We start from the raw sequence: 16,583 nt of genomic DNA, 5'->3' as shown, positions 1-16,583 counted from the left end.
ATAGATATAAAAACCTGTGAAATTAAAGATGAAAACATAATTTAAATAATGAATATTTTAATTAGTTGTGAAGCAGCAGCCAAAGCAGTCGCTGGAAATTTGACAGGTGTGTGATGTTTTATTTTTTTTTTTTCAAGTCTGATTCAAATCAAGTCAATTAGGATTAACGGGTTTCCTCTAGCAATGCCATAAAACCTCAAATGACACGGGTGGAATTACTAAATGAAGTGTGAATCATATCTGCTGGAGTGTGATCATATGGAAAACATTATATCCAGACAGGCAGGCAGAATGTAGCTGTAAGGCAGCATTTTGATTCAAGTTCAAACAGCGGTAAGCCTAGGAGCCTTACCCGCCATCAGGCTAACAAAAAAACAAAAACAAAAAACATTTCTATTGTTATTTGAATAATAATAATAATAATAATAATAAAACATCATCGCCCGATTGGAGGATATGAGTGAGTGTAGTAAAGCCCCGACAACCCATTATCCATTCTTCCATTCATGCACACACAACAGCTGCACAATTGCGTCACTTTCTCTAAGTTCCTGCAGGGGTTAAAAGCACATTCGTCCCAGATGTCTAAAGTGACATTTTCGCTATTTTCAAATACCACTGTTTGATAGTTATGTCAGTGAAACTGAACAAAAATTGAAGTAATTTCGTCAACAACCAACACTAAACGAAAACTGAACAAGAAGTCACGCGGGCCTAAGCGACAATGACGAAATGTAGTAATGCATTCGGCAAATAATGAAATCCAGACGGGGAAAAAACGTGGCACGGACGAAATCCTATCAGCGCTGATTTCGTCATGTAAACAGGCAGAACGAACGCCGGTGAGAGCCAATCACGCGCGTCCGGTAGTGGACTAATCAAAAGACAATATGTAGCCCGGAGCGGGAATACGCTTATCACCAAAACATGTTGGTCTGAACAAATATACGGACCTCTTTTTTAATTTTTTTTTATTTATCATTAGCGAAAACACACCGTAAACCGTGTGAAAGTACTATTTGAGGATTAAAAGGTTATCCTTTGATTTATGTAAAGGTAAGTCGGCTGATGAAGTAAAATACGAATTAATTTCTTGATAACATTTTAATACTTCCTGGGTACTGGGTATACTTTAATCAAGTTACGTTATATAATAATTTTATATAATACGAATTAGTCAATTTCAATAAGTTAGGAATAGCAGTAATAATCCTAATTATACATGGTGCCTATTTAGAATGCCATAGAAGTCTGTTTATGCGTTAATTGTTTTTTTAGTTAATTTTACAAACAAAAATAGTTATCGTCACAATCGTTTAAAGCAGATTGACATTTCATCTGCTTAAACTAAAATTGTAACTGTTCTATTGACTAAATGGGGAATAAGAAGGTCCAAATTAGTCAAAAGTCTAAAACAAAATTGGCTGTCAAAAATTAAACGAGAACCATCAAGAACATATGGAGATGTCAACTCTAAACTATTTGACAATAAAAAGAAAACTTACTTAAGAGGATAGACTGCCAACCCTAAAGCTTTAGTTTAAAAACAAAACAAATAAACAGAATAACTTTACAAGTGTCACACACTTGTTTCAGAAAAAAAACGTTTCCTTCAGAGGATTGCACATGAATAATAACTCAGCTCAATTAAAATAAATTATCAGACATTTTCTTGTACATTTATGGTCTTGTTGTGTCATGTTTTAATATGTTGAATATGCCTAGTGTAAGGGGCAACTCGGGGTTACCTGCCGTGAACTGTAACCCTGAGTCGTCACTTGAGTCTTCTTTTCAGTACTCAGTTATTGAGCAACAGAAGAAGTGCAAACGTTTGCAAGTACATTTTTCCTCTGTTCATCATTACTTTCAAAAAAGTCCTCATCGAACTGCTATTCAAACCTCAGCCATGGAATGACATCAGAAGCACATATTCCCACCGAATTAGTTCAAAGAAATGCTTGATAACATGCCAGGTTCATTCAGCTGTAGGTGAGACGATTTAAAGATTCAATGGCCGGCTTCTTCAGCAGCTTAAAAAAAAATTCAAAAAATTCGACGAGTAGCGTCTGTCATTCAAGTAGAAAATTATGGCACCACATTTCTGCTAGCATCACACTATACTGCCATTAAACAATGACTAAAAACACATGCACACAAAAATTGAGCTGCTCAGTGTTACTTTGCACTTGTAATGTTGTACTCTATTTGCAAACAGGGACAATTATGGCAAATAACTCTGTTGGATGAAATGTTTTTATTTCTTTCTTCTGCAGGATGACAATAACATCTGTGACCTCGGGCGGCGTTGCTGAATTTGTTGAACAATACCAGAATCTTCCTCAGTATACAGTATAAACTAATAGAGAGAAAAACTGAATGTGCTTTTACTCCCTGAAAAATCGTTTTCCCGCACCAAGGACAACGACACACCACCCACAGTGAACACAAAGACTAAGGTCAGTCACACAGAGAAAACAAATTTCTACTGATTTTATCTGCAGAGGTGACACTGACTTTTGTCACCATTACATGCATGAAGGTGGTACATGTATGGCTTCAAAATGAAAAGATAAACTGCAACATCATTGATTTTCACATATAAACTGCTGGCGAGTTAAAAAGTGCTTCATATCTCTGTTAAAGTTCAAGCGGTTTGACTTCAGGACACAAGTATGAACATCAGAACTTCACAGGACCAATATTAAAAGGTCAACAGAGAGTGGCGCTAATAAAAGTAAGTCTCTTTTTTGTCACTTTCTTTTTCTTTGTGAACTGCCTCTGTGTTGTGATTTTATGCAAATGAGAGGTTAAGATTTAGGAGACCTTTATTTTCGCCTGCTGACAGGTGTTCGTGTATTCTTATTTCTGGGAAAATTACCATAAATGAGGAAGTGCAATTTCACTGTTTAGAATTCAAATGCTGAGAGAAAGAAAAGCATCTTCGGGCAAAGCGGGAGCTCCATAACCCACGTAAAAGCCGAGCCGACATTATTAAAAATGTCTGATCCACTTAATCTCAAAGTAAACTTCCCAAAATGCACCAAAAACGAGAAACTAGGACAAACAAACAAAAAGAAAAAGAAAATCAAACAATAACACTTCAAGCTGTCTTATACTTTTAGACTGTCTACGTTACATGAATATGTACAACCTTAATGCATTGTTAATGTTATCCAGCCGAAGAATGGTGTAACGTCATCTTGTTGTAGCACATACTTCAAATACTCTTCAGAAAAGATAGTACAAATGTGATAAAAAGTTAAAATTTGGAATTTTTAAATGCAGCATTTTTTTAATCAGATATTAAAATAGATTATTTTTGTTGTTTTAGTTGACGGACTTGCAGCTATTTGATAAATCATTTGATGTTGATGATTATTTTGAGTTAAATATTAAATATTTTTTCTGTGCTATCCAACATAAAAGTTTCCACTCTCAACCTTTACACACAGAGACTCTTTTCATCCTCCCACAGGTGTCGCTAACAGTTTCAATACAAATGCCTTTTAATCTCAACTAACCTGACCGTCGTCTGCTGTGTTCACGGTACTCATGCAGTACAATGCCCTTTCTGCAGGTATGTCCCACTCTATTTCCGTTTTGCTCTCAGATGCTTGCCTCCCACTCTGACCACCCTCCCCTCATCAGGTCCAACTCATTCCCACTCTTCTGCTATCTTTTACTACCTCTTATCCATTTCCCATTTTATTTTTAATTCCTTGGTGACACCCCCCACGCCTCCCCATGCATCACCTCCCTCCCACCTGTCCTCTGTCACTGCCCTCTCTGCTGCTCTACTGATTTTTCGACAATAGACACAATGGAGTGTGTCAATCAGGAACATGATAAACAGGCTGCATTTGGGAAAGATAGCAAGAATGACGGTTCCATCCTCCTCGTACCAGCATGGGAATGCAGCCTTTAAATTTCTGTCAGCTTTCATCGCTGGAGAGAAGCCTCCTGGGCAACTGTTGGCACCTTGTATGCTGAACAAAGAGATGAGTGGTTTCTCTTTTGACTACAGAGCATATCCCTCAAAAAGCCAGAGTGCTTTTAGCTTTCAGCGCATGACACATCTTTAGTAGCTCATCTGTTTGATGACTTTAGAGCCACCTCGATCAGATGCTTCCTCACATTAACATGGTGATGACTCAATCATTGCTCCTCCACAATAGATGTCCCAGGTGTTGGTGCTAAACTCAACCTTGTATTTTTAGAAGCGCAGCAACGGTGAATAATCATGACAAGCACTTTCAATAAATGTGTTTCATAAGGAGATTACTTCATGATAACACGACATTTAATGGCCTAGTTCTTCCTGTTTTTTTCTGTACATTTTGTAGCGATCTGTTGCTACAGAATTGGGGCAGTTGCACAATAACTGTCCACCAGTTACTTACAGTTCAGTTACTAAAACTTAAAAACATCCCAAATCATCTCAATGCAGCTGGCAGGCGTCAGTTGATCAGTTACCAACACATTAGGTTAAAGGTCTTGAAAACTCAAGCAAAATGAACGCACCTTGACAGCATAACGTTTTTACAAGAATTGTGGACAGTACAGTCGTGTAGTCAATACATTTTATGTTTGTATTATAAGCATGGCTCAGAAGCAGCGACGTGTTACTGTATTTCCAAAATAAAAAACCTGCTTCGACCTTTCGAGTGACGTTACGTTAAGTAACTATTTAGTTTGAAGGTTTAAAACTCAACTTCAAAATTCAAATTCTTCTCTCAGTTAACCTTTTGTAGTCTTACTGCATACGCATCATTCACTTTCACAGCATTAACAAAGGAGTCTGGTGGTTTTTTACGAGGGACTAAACCTAGGTGTAGGGACCAACCAGAGACTTTCTCTGTGCTCTCTCTTCTCACCAACCTTCATCACTTTCTCAGACTTACCTCTTGTTGGGTGCAGTCCAGCATAGTTAGTTAGTTAGTTAGTTAGTATGTTTGCATCTCAGCTTGAAACCCAGTCTTGAGGTCCTTCAAATACTGCTCCATGACTGTTTCCTCCAAAATGTCTTCTTTACTCTGACACTGAAGTTCACTCAGTTAAATCGCATGTCCTTGGGGAACACGTATAGTCCTGTGAGGGACTTATTTGGTCTTCTGGTTGAGCAGTGTCCATAAAATTAAAAGTTGATCTTGATTTTCCACATTGGAATTCATCCCTCTGCACTGCACCCACTGGTATTTGACTTCTGGTTGCCTCCACTGTGCAACACAGCTAGGTGTCCTCTTGGATGACGGCCTGTGGTGCTCGATGCTTCTGCTTTGCATTTTGCATTTCCTTATGGGGCTTCTTATTCTCTTACATCTTGAGTCACATGAATTATTCATCCTTTGCCGAGGTTGGAATAAACCAACCGTTTAAGAAATAGAATTGTCCATGGGCTTAGTGTCCACAGCAGCGCAACCTGTGGCCTTTTCTAAAGGCCCTGTGTCTGATTTGTTTGTGTTGCTAAAGGAGATGTTGAAATCCTTCAGGTGCTGCCATGTGCTTTTTCCTTATTCCTTACCCACAAAGGTATTTTGTATTTTGCAACAATATATGAAAGGCTTTAAGCTGATGAAAGCCCAGGAAAACTCAGACAGATGTTAAAAATGAACTAATAATACTAAACCCTAACCCAAAAAATCTTAGCTTCTGAAAGCAACCATATGTTCTACACTGGTGAATAAAGCTAAGCTAACTCCTGTTTAAATCAATAGTAGCTCCTCCCACTAAAGGAAATATCAATTATCTTACCGGCTTTTCTCTTTTTAAAAACCATATTTCACCAGTATTTTAATTCAGAGTGAGCCCTTTTATTATATGACTCTAAACAAAACAAATAAACAGAATAACTTTACAAGTGTCACACACTTGTTTCAGAAAAAAAACGTTTCCTTCAGAGGATTGCACATGAATAATAACTCAGCTCAATTAAAATAAATTATCAGACATTTTCTTGTACATTTATGGTCTTGTTGTGTCATGTTTTAATATGTTGAATATGCCTAGTGTAAGGGGCAACTCGGGGTTACCTGCCGTGAACTGTAACCCTGAGTCGTCACTTGAGTCTTCTTTTCAGTACTCAGTTATTGAGCAACAGAAGAAGTGCAAACGTTTGCAAGTACATTTTTCCTCTGTTCATCATTACTTTCAAAAAAGTCCTCATCGAACTGCTATTCAAACCTCAGCCATGGAATGACATCAGAAGCACATATTCCCACCGAATTAGTTCAAAGAAATGCTTGATAACATGCCAGGTTCATTCAGCTGTAGGTGAGACGATTTAAAGATTCAATGGCCGGCTTCTTCAGCAGCTTAAAAAAAAATTCAAAAAATTCGACGAGTAGCGTCTGTCATTCAAGTAGAAAATTATGGCACCACATTTCTGCTAGCATCACACTATACTGCCATTAAACAATGACTAAAAACACATGCACACAAAAATTGAGCTGCTCAGTGTTACTTTGCACTTGTAATGTTGTACTCTATTTGCAAACAGGGACAATTATGGCAAATAACTCTGTTGGATGAAATGTTTTTATTTCTTTCTTCTGCAGGATGACAATAACATCTGTGACCTCGGGCGGCGTTGCTGAATTTGTTGAACAATACCAGAATCTTCCTCAGTATACAGTATAAACTAATAGAGAGAAAAACTGAATGTGCTTTTACTCCCTGAAAAATCGTTTTCCCGCACCAAGGACAACGACACACCACCCACAGTGAACACAAAGACTAAGGTCAGTCACACAGAGAAAACAAATTTCTACTGATTTTATCTGCAGAGGTGACACTGACTTTTGTCACCATTACATGCATGAAGGTGGTACATGTATGGCTTCAAAATGAAAAGATAAACTGCAACATCATTGATTTTTAACTGCTGGCGAGTTAAAAAGTGCTTCATATCTCTGTTAAAGTTCAAGCGGTTTGACTTCAGGACACAAGTATGAACATCAGAACTTCACAGGACCAATATTAAAAGGTCAACAGAGAGTGGCGCTAATAAAAGTAAGTCTCTTTTTTGTCACTTTCTTTTTCTTTGTGAACTGCCTCTGTGTTGTGATTTTATGCAAATGAGAGGTTAAGATTTAGGAGACCTTTATTTTCGCCTGCTGACAGGTGTTCGTGTATTCTTATTTCTGGGAAAATTACCATAAATGAGGAAGTGCAATTTCACTGTTTAGAATTCAAATGCTGAGAGAAAGAAAAGCATCTTCGGGCAAAGCGGGAGCTCCATAACCCACGTAAAAGCCGAGCCGACATTATTAAAAATGTCTGATCCACTTAATCTCAAAGTAAACTTCCCAAAATGCACCAAAAACGAGAAACTAGGACAAACAAACAAAAAGAAAAAGAAAATCAAACAATAACACTTCAAGCTGTCTTATACTTTTAGACTGTCTACGTTACATGAATATGTACAACCTTAATGCATTGTTAATGTTATCCAGCCGAAGAATGGTGTAACGTCATCTTGTTGTAGCACATACTTCAAATACTCTTCAGAAAAGATAGTACAAATGTGATAAAAAGTTAAAATTTGGAATTTTTAAATGCAGCATTTTTTAATCAGATATTAAAATAGATTATTTTTGTTGTTTTAGTTGACGGACTTGCAGCTATTTGATAAATCATTTGATGTTGATGATTATTTTGAGTTAAATATTAAATATTTTTTCTGTGCTATCCAACATAAAAGTTTCCACTCTCAACCTTTACACACAGAGACTCTTTTCATCCTCCCACAGGTGTCGCTAACAGTTTCAATACAAATGCCTTTTAATCTCAACTAACCTGACCGTCGTCTGCTGTGTTCACGGTACTCATGCAGTACAATGCCCTTTCTGCAGGTATGTCCCACTCTATTTCCGTTTTGCTCTCAGATGCTTGCCTCCCACTCTGACCACCCTCCCCTCATCAGGTCCAACTCATTCCCACTCTTCTGCTATCTTTTACTACCTCTTATCCATTTCCCATTTTATTTTTAATTCCTTGGTGACACCCCCCACGCCTCCCCATGCATCACCTCCCTCCCACCTGTCCTCTGTCACTGCCCTCTCTGCTGCTCTACTGATTTTTCGACAATAGACACAATGGAGTGTGTCAATCAGGAACATGATAAACAGGCTGCATTTGGGAAAGATAGCAAGAATGACGGTTCCATCCTCCTCGTACCAGCATGGGAATGCAGCCTTTAAATTTCTGTCAGCTTTCATCGCTGGAGAGAAGCCTCCTGGGCAACTGTTGGCACCTTGTATGCTGAACAAAGAGATGAGTGGTTTCTCTTTTGACTACAGAGCATATCCCTCAAAAAGCCAGAGTGCTTTTAGCTTTCAGCGCATGACACATCTTTAGTAGCTCATCTGTTTGATGACTTTAGAGCCACCTCGATCAGATGCTTCCTCACATTAACATGGTGATGACTCAATCATTGCTCCTCCACAATAGATGTCCCAGGTGTTGGTGCTAAACTCAACCTTGTATTTTTAGAAGCGCAGCAACGGTGAATAATCATGACAAGCACTTTCAATAAATGTGTTTCATAAGGAGATTACTTCATGATAACACGACATTTAATGGCCTAGTTCTTCCTGTTTTTTTCTGTACATTTTGTAGCGATCTGTTGCTACAGAATTGGGGCAGTTGCACAATAACTGTCCACCAGTTACTTACAGTTCAGTTACTAAAACTTAAAAACATCCCAAATCATCTCAATGCAGCTGGCAGGCGTCAGTTGATCAGTTACCAACACATTAGGTTAAAGGTCTTGAAAACTCAAGCAAAATGAACGCACCTTGACAGCATAACGTTTTTACAAGAATTGTGGACAGTACAGTCGTGTAGTCAATACATTTTATGTTTGTATTATAAGCATGGCTCAGAAGCAGCGACGTGTTACTGTATTTCCAAAATAAAAAACCTGCTTCGACCTTTCGAGTGACGTTACGTTAAGTAACTATTTAGTTTGAAGGTTTAAAACTCAACTTCAAAATTCAAATTCTTCTCTCAGTTAACCTTTTGTAGTCTTACTGCATACGCATCATTCACTTTCACAGCATTAACAAAGGAGTCTGGTGGTTTTTTACGAGGGACTAAACCTAGGTGTAGGGACCAACCAGAGACTTTCTCTGTGCTCTCTCTTCTCACCAACCTTCATCACTTTCTCAGACTTACCTCTTGTTGGGTGCAGTCCAGCATAGTTAGTTAGTTAGTTAGTATGTTTGCATCTCAGCTTGAAACCCAGTCTTGAGGTCCTTCAAATACTGCTCCATGACTGTTTCCTCCAAAATGTCTTCTTTACTCTGACACTGAAGTTCACTCAGTTAAATCGCATGTCCTTGGGGAACACGTATAGTCCTGTGAGGGACTTATTTGGTCTTCTGGTTGAGCAGTGTCCATAAAATTAAAAGTTGATCTTGATTTTCCACATTGGAATTCATCCCTCTGCACTGCACCCACTGGTATTTGACTTCTGGTTGCCTCCACTGTGCAACACAGCTAGGTGTCCTCTTGGATGACGGCCTGTGGTGCTCGATGCTTCTGCTTTGCATTTTGCATTTCCTTATGGGGCTTCTTATTCTCTTACATCTTGAGTCACATGAATTATTCATCCTTTGCCGAGGTTGGAATAAACCAACCGTTTAAGAAATAGAATTGTCCATGGGCTTAGTGTCCACAGCAGCGCAACCTGTGGCCTTTTCTAAAGGCCCTGTGTCTGATTTGTTTGTGTTGCTAAAGGAGATGTTGAAATCCTTCAGGTGCTGCCATGTGCTTTTTCCTTATTCCTTACCCACAAAGGTATTTTGTATTTTGCAACAATATATGAAAGGCTTTAAGCTGATGAAAGCCCAGGAAAACTCAGACAGATGTTAAAAATGAACTAATAATACTAAACCCTAACCCAAAAAATCTTAGCTTCTGAAAGCAACCATATGTTCTACACTGGTGAATAAAGCTAAGCTAACTCCTGTTTAAATCAATAGTAGCTCCTCCCACTAAAGGAAATATCAATTATCTTACCGGCTTTTCTCTTTTTAAAAACCATATTTCACCAGTATTTTAATTCAGAGTGAGCCCTTTTATTATATGACTCTTAAAAACACAAGAAAACAGCATTTTACAACAAAGCTCTTTGAGTTCTCACCTACCATCTTTTTAAATGTGGTGCATTCCCACAGGAAGTTGCCATAAAAGGATTCAAAATGGACGGCAATGATCTAGCAGTTCCAGCATTCAAACTGACGGCCATGTGCTCCAGAGAACAGGTAAGAACATGAAGTACTGTAAATAAAACTACACATACCTTGTTTTCAATACAATGCTGTAAATATCTTAATTAATATCAACTAATTAATTTAAAACACTGATTCTAAAACTTTACATGTAGTGTGATCCCGAAACCTCATATATGTTGGCTGGATAATGTGTGTCAGAGATTTCCTCTGAGAAAAGGTAACATTTCGAATAGATCATTGTCTTTGTCCAAAACATTAAACAACAAACATTAAATCAAATTATTTAAGTGGAGATTCCCAACGATTTTATATTTAAAAAAACTAGCATTTGTACACAGTTCTATATGAATGGACTAAACTCATGTTATTAGCTCCCCCTGCAGGAATAGTAGGTGGTGTCACCTGCACTTTTTTTGTTTGCTGTGTGTACAAATGCATGACTTCTTTTAATTGTCAGGAGAACTTGTTGAATTTATAACTTTGGAAAACTGAAATAGTGACACACTTCTGTTTCTAAAAAATTAAAGAATGTCCCAAATGTTTTTCTTTTTTATATGTGACCCATATCTTATGTGTTTTTTGAGACAGTTTGAATTTTACAAACCAATTATAATTCAAATCAGACCCAGTTCCAAAATGACCTTGGTCGGACAGGGCATGTCACAGCAAAGTCACAATTCAGTGCAAAAAACTTTGTCGTCTCTCACGTCCATAGATCTGGGGTTCAGGGCTCCAGCTGCAGTGTTTGCAGAGCTTTTCTGACTGATGACAAAGCAATCACACTGACATTGATTGCATGACACCTGCAGAATTGAAACACGTGCTGACAAGTGTAGCATCTGACTCACCTCCTTCAACACAACTTGTGACTGACTTTTGCCACTTGAGGGCTGCAGACTGTTCACACAGTCTGATGCAGGTCGTATTTATTATATGATGTAACAACCTCTATATATTTGAGCATTAGGACCTGATGTGTCCACCTGGACCAAATAATTACGTGTTGGTTGTGCTGTGGAGACCTTTAGGAAAAAAAACAGGCAAATGTGACTCTTCCAGATTAAACTATAAAACAATTTGATATCAGTGTGACATTAATGGGTGACATAAAGTTCTAATATCCATCAAGTAAAATGACGAGCACTCTTCTGAATAATTTTACATAATTTCTCATAGACAAAATATGCCAGAGAGCTGTTTTGTTATGTTTCAACTGTTTATTTAAAGGTAATTAAAACAAGTTTTATGTGCATTTAATAAAGAAAACAAATGTATGTACAAATATGTCTCCAACTTACGTCGGAATTCCGTTCGTACAGTGGGACATTACTCTATTTTCACCATAACTCTGAACTTGCATACTGCGTGTAACTACCTATTTTACTTACCTACTCTAATATAGTGGCAATCATAATCTAGGACATAATGAAGCAAAAAAAAAAAAAAACCCGAATGTAAACAAAGTCATCTTTTGGATATATTGATGTGTGACAATGTTCAACACAAACTTGTTCCTGTGCAAAATCAGTTTTAACACTGTATGTCAGAATGATGATGAAACGCAGAGGTCACATTTCATTGTGTGCTGTGACATAATGACAAGTAACTCACAACCATTCCAGGTTCACTTGCATTCAGAAATATCGTACATACGTGCTTGTCGTACAAAGTTCTAAAAATCTAACGAGTCATTTTCTGCCTTTTAGACGCTGATATTTGTTGGTGCATTTGACTGTGTGTTGCACACGAGCTCTGCTGTGTTCGGAATGAAAAGATCCAGGGCCGTCTTTCATTCCTGTCACACACTGTTTAGCTCATCACATCACAGAGTATATAGCAGTTATAATTTGCACCCTGACAGCATTTACCCACTGAGTCATTTTCTCACTGCTTATCATTAGTTTCAACGCAGAATTTAAGTAGAAAAAGTAATTTACGGAGAAGCAGATGGGAATTTTACAGCCCATAGTATTAGGTTTGGCCTAATATATATATATATAGGCCAAACCTTATATGTTGTTATTTTTATTTGCAAGCAGTCATGCAATTGATGTCTGGCACTAGTTTGTATTGTTAAATAGTTTTCTCTCTTGTCATCTATCACTGATTTAGAACAGCACACATTTCACACTGACTTCAACTGAAATATTTAGAGGCTGAGATGGAGTTTGACTTGTGTTTTTCAAAAGACAAAACAACAGGAAAATGGTAATGGGTGGGAATAGCATAAAATAAGACACTGGTTTGAAAAAAAGATGCTAAATAATTGAGATCCAAACAAATATATAAAAAGTGGATTTAATCTGAAATGTTATATTTTTGTCTTCATACAAGTTCTGAATCCATCTAACCTCCCCCTCCCCCTGGAATTAAAATACAACCTACACACAGACAGTCAATTGGTCTTTTGACTCTTCTCTGCCCAAAACATGCTGCCCTCTGGTGGTAGTTGTGCAAATGTGGACACTAGGTTAGAAAGGTCAGCTTTTTATAGTGTATTTTTTTACTAGCACATTTTTGTCTGATCGTAAATAATTTAAAAATAAACAGTGAACTCAGTGAAAACATTCAGATTGATGTGATGTCAGCAACATAAAATATAATCCACATCGCTCAAATCCAAATATTCTGACCTCTGATTCCAGAATAAACATCAAATAATAATGTGAGACAAAAATGTGAATTTTATTTCATCTTTTTTGAGTGGTTGGCCACCAAAGTGTCTGTCCAGAAAAAAATCTGGCCCACCGACAAAGGTGGTGACGTTTAGATCCAGTTGTAAACACAATAACGCTTGATACTAGTTTCCAACAAATATATTTCACACTGTTCTCCCTTTATATTTTTCATTCCAGATTCATCTGAGGACGGCCTCATGTACTGTGTCAACTCCACTGCGCTGAAGTTGGTAAGTACACAGACAAAGGCACTTTCACTGCCGCAGGTCTCCTAGAGTGGATCACACTGGTAATAAGCCCAGGTTGGATTTTCCCTAAAGAGGAGCGTTCCCACAAACATGGCTCTAATATTAAACCCTTAGACCCTAGGCACTCATCACTCTCTAAGGGAAGGTTAAACCTCAGACCTCAATATGGCAAATATGAACGATAAAGCAAAACACAGACCCAGCAAACACACAGACCCTACATCATCCTGGATAAAAATACTAAAATATTAAATCAGGGCAATAAAACATGATGATGAAAACACTGCTGTGGTAGGTTTTGTGCCAAGACTTTCTGCCCGTCTGCTTTTATTGAGCATCCTATATAAATATTATAGACAGATTCACAGTGTTTTATAAATGTGTTTTTTTACTGTATGGCATTAATTTCATAAGTTATGAGCTGAAGTGACAGTAACTGCTGGGAGGATGAGTTAACTACTGTTGGCAACAGTTGGTCTTTTTTGGCTGTCTTTAAATTTTCCTTCTTCCCCTATTTAGTTGCAGCAGAATTGATATATGAGGGTAAGTCAGAAATTCCAAGGTGTGTGATAAAATTAAATCTACTCTCGGCTGACTGAAATAGACAAGTATAAACTGACAAGTTTTATTATTTTATTTTTGTCAAGTGTGGGACTGTGTTATTCTAGCTCTTAAAATATATATCAATTTTAAAAACCAGAGAAAAGTCTGATTAAGTCTTACCGAACCAAGCGTTTAAAAGTAATGGTGACGGTATAAAGATATTAAAGCATGGTTTTGGTTCGTAAGGTTAGGTTGTAAGTTAAGTCTGAGTTATTTTGAGACCACCCTATGTTTAATGGGTCTCCCACAAAAATAGGAAGTTTGTATTGGAAACACCGTTTAAACTAAAACAGATATGTCAAAAAAAAAAACCCAAAGACTTTTGTGTCCTAACACTTTTTGACGTCCCCTTGTATATTCTGGTTAGTCATTTAAAAAATGAGTGTTTTACGCATTTACACGGAGATAAATTAGCACCTGATTGTAACCTGCCCGCAGGAGCAAAAACTGTTTTGGTCTCATGTTCAGATAAATGAGGAGGTTAGCAGTGAAAAAGGGCAGCTGGTGTAAAAACAACATCAGTACCAAGACAAATATGCAAAGTCACTGAAAACAATTGCAGGAGAGCCGAAAAACTAAAAGGGACGTTGCAGTGACTGATGCACTGTGTATGGTTTATAGACAGAGGCTGTGTCTAAATAACAGGGGGCTGAGCTGGAGCTGGCAGAGCTGAAGATGTTGAGATTTTCATTGGAAGCGAGCAGGACAGAAAAGGATGAGAAATGAGTAGCAGTTAAGGTTCAGCGGTTTGAAGAGATAAAGAGAGAGAGAGAGTCGGGGTTGAGATGGTTCGGACATGTGCTGAGGAGAGATAGTGGATATATTGGACAAAAGATGATTGAGGATTCTTAGGTGAAGCAAAGGGGGGAAAAAAGATGGCGTTACGGTGAAGGAGGCGAGCGAGAGAGAGAGATGGTGGGTGATCTGCCGTGGTGAAGGAAGCAGAGAAGGCAGTTGTACACCATAACAATCAGTACCTGGGTGTTTATTAGATTATAAAAATTCACATTTACATTACTTTTACTATGTGACATTTATTATATTGGCCACTTCATTAGGTACACTCCAGTTCATATGCATATATGAGCTATACAGTATATGAGAACCCTACAGTATACACAAACTTAACAGTATATATTTAACCATCCAGTGTATATGTATATATATTTATGTATATATACATATATATGTATATATATCTATATTTATATATAAATGTGTATATAAGTACTGTACATATGAAGCTACTTTATATACATATATATACACAAACAAACCTGACTGTAGTGTATAAAAATAAAAAAGTCTATAAAGTATTCATATTTATATACAACTATAGTAATATACAACTGCACAGTACAAACTGTAAAAGACGAATCTTTACGAATCTATGACATTAACAACGACATCTGTCCTGAGGCTGAAAAAATATCAAATGTCGCAAAACTAGCATGGTGTATCTATTGAAGTGACCGCTGTGTCAGTCGGCTGGATGTTTGGTGTCTGGACACTGTCATCTGTGCTGATTATATATAAGGGCTGCGGGTTACAACCTTATGTTAAAGAAGCAGCAGTAGCTTCCATAGTCACACTGCACATGTAACTTATTCTGTCATAGCTGCAGATGATTGATGAAACAGCGGAGTGGCTCTCTGCTGTGCCAGCCTCTGCCAGCCACAGACACCATGGATCTGCCCCTAATGAAATAACCCCTCCTGTCAGATGGCGAGCAGCATTTTCCCCTTTTGCATAATTTAAACTAACCTCTCTAATTGGACAATGATTCAAGTCATCAGCCAGTGGGAGAAGGTCAACCTTGTCTGAATAAAATTGCGGTGGAGACTGACAAAGGGTTTGTTTATCCTGGGAAAAATATCAAAATGTCTCATGAATACACAGCCAAGTTAAGAATACATTATTAATCTACAAGATCCCTCTACAAGATTAGGCTGCTTTCATGCATTAATGATGATGATGAAATTCAGGGATAAGTATCAACTTGTTTTAGACTTGGTCTGATTATAATGTCATAATGTCAAGTCGGATCTTAATCCTAAACATGGACCTTGAATATTAAGATTGACTGCAACCTGAGCGGTGACCCTGACCATAATCCACAGGGATTTAGGTCAGGGTCAGTGACTGGAATAGTCTGGTTTTATTATATAACAAGTGTAATGCATGCATGTAAACCTATTGTGAAGCCATAACAGGCTGCATTGACAACATGCATTTGTAGAGATTTTACCTGAGAGTAAAACACAATTCTACTTGAGAGTGTAAAACGTCGGCTTTGTGTTGAGGTCGGCATTAAGAATTAAAAGATATTGGACAGGTGAAAGACAGACGAACGAAACAGAACTAATTAAGTCTAAACTGACCTCACAAACACTAAATGTGGCATTTTTTAATAAACTAATAAATAGGATCTGTCACAGGTGGTGAAAAATCAATTTGCTGTTCAAAGAAATTTGCTTTCCAAAGAAACATTGTATGGAGAGAAAAGACTAAAATATATTTAATTTAACAAGGACCTGGAACAGGTTTTATTGATAAGTCACCCAGGTTTTTTTGGACCCGAATGCAAAGGTGTTTGGAGGTGGGACGGGGGTCACCCAGGTTTTTTTGGACCCGAATGGTGTTGTTTGAATGTTTGAACAATGTGGAGAATGGTGATAACGTTTGAATGAAAAACTCTGACCTGGTCTTACACAACTACCTTATACGCAGAAGGTCTTGGGTTTGAGCCCAAAAACTCACACTGTGAATTTTCCCCCCTTGTGGTATGAATAAGAAACTCCAAATTTCAAATCACTTTA

General features: G+C 37.7%; 1 protein-coding gene and 1 long non-coding RNA gene across 5 annotated transcripts in view; both read left to right on the top strand.

The window, feature by feature from the left end:
- The first annotated feature begins 780 nt into the window (after positions 1 to 780).
- LOC103378111 (uncharacterized) lies at positions 781 to 4,923 on the top strand. The gene is made up of 4 exons (XR_521477.3): positions 781 to 1,056; positions 2,274 to 2,456; positions 2,644 to 2,734; positions 3,476 to 4,923. It is a non-coding gene; the product is annotated as an uncharacterized LOC103378111 (long non-coding RNA).
- A 1,386-nt stretch (positions 4,924 to 6,309) lies between these two features.
- LOC103378119 (interphotoreceptor matrix proteoglycan 1-like) overlaps positions 6,310 to 16,583 on the top strand; it is a 37,950-nt gene continuing 27,676 nt past the window's right edge. For 2 of the 4 annotated variants that reach the window (XM_025054801.1, XM_008309209.3), the window contains exons 1-5: positions 6,311 to 6,737; positions 6,918 to 7,008; positions 7,749 to 7,850; positions 10,179 to 10,265; positions 13,091 to 13,143. The gene's annotated coding sequence lies outside the window, so the exon portion shown is untranslated. Of the gene's footprint in view, positions 6,738 to 6,917; positions 7,009 to 7,589; positions 7,851 to 10,178; positions 10,266 to 13,090; positions 13,144 to 16,583 lie in introns of those variants that run through there. The other 2 variants (XM_025054810.1, XM_025054807.1) reach the window with 2 other exon arrangements.

Source organism: Cynoglossus semilaevis, chromosome 1 (genome assembly GCF_000523025.1).
Source record: "Cynoglossus semilaevis isolate Cse_v1.0 chromosome 1, Cse_v1.0, whole genome shotgun sequence".
Classification (NCBI taxonomy): Eukaryota; Metazoa; Chordata; class Actinopteri; order Pleuronectiformes; family Cynoglossidae; genus Cynoglossus; species Cynoglossus semilaevis.
This window is presented reverse-complemented; position numbering and strand designations above follow the sequence as displayed.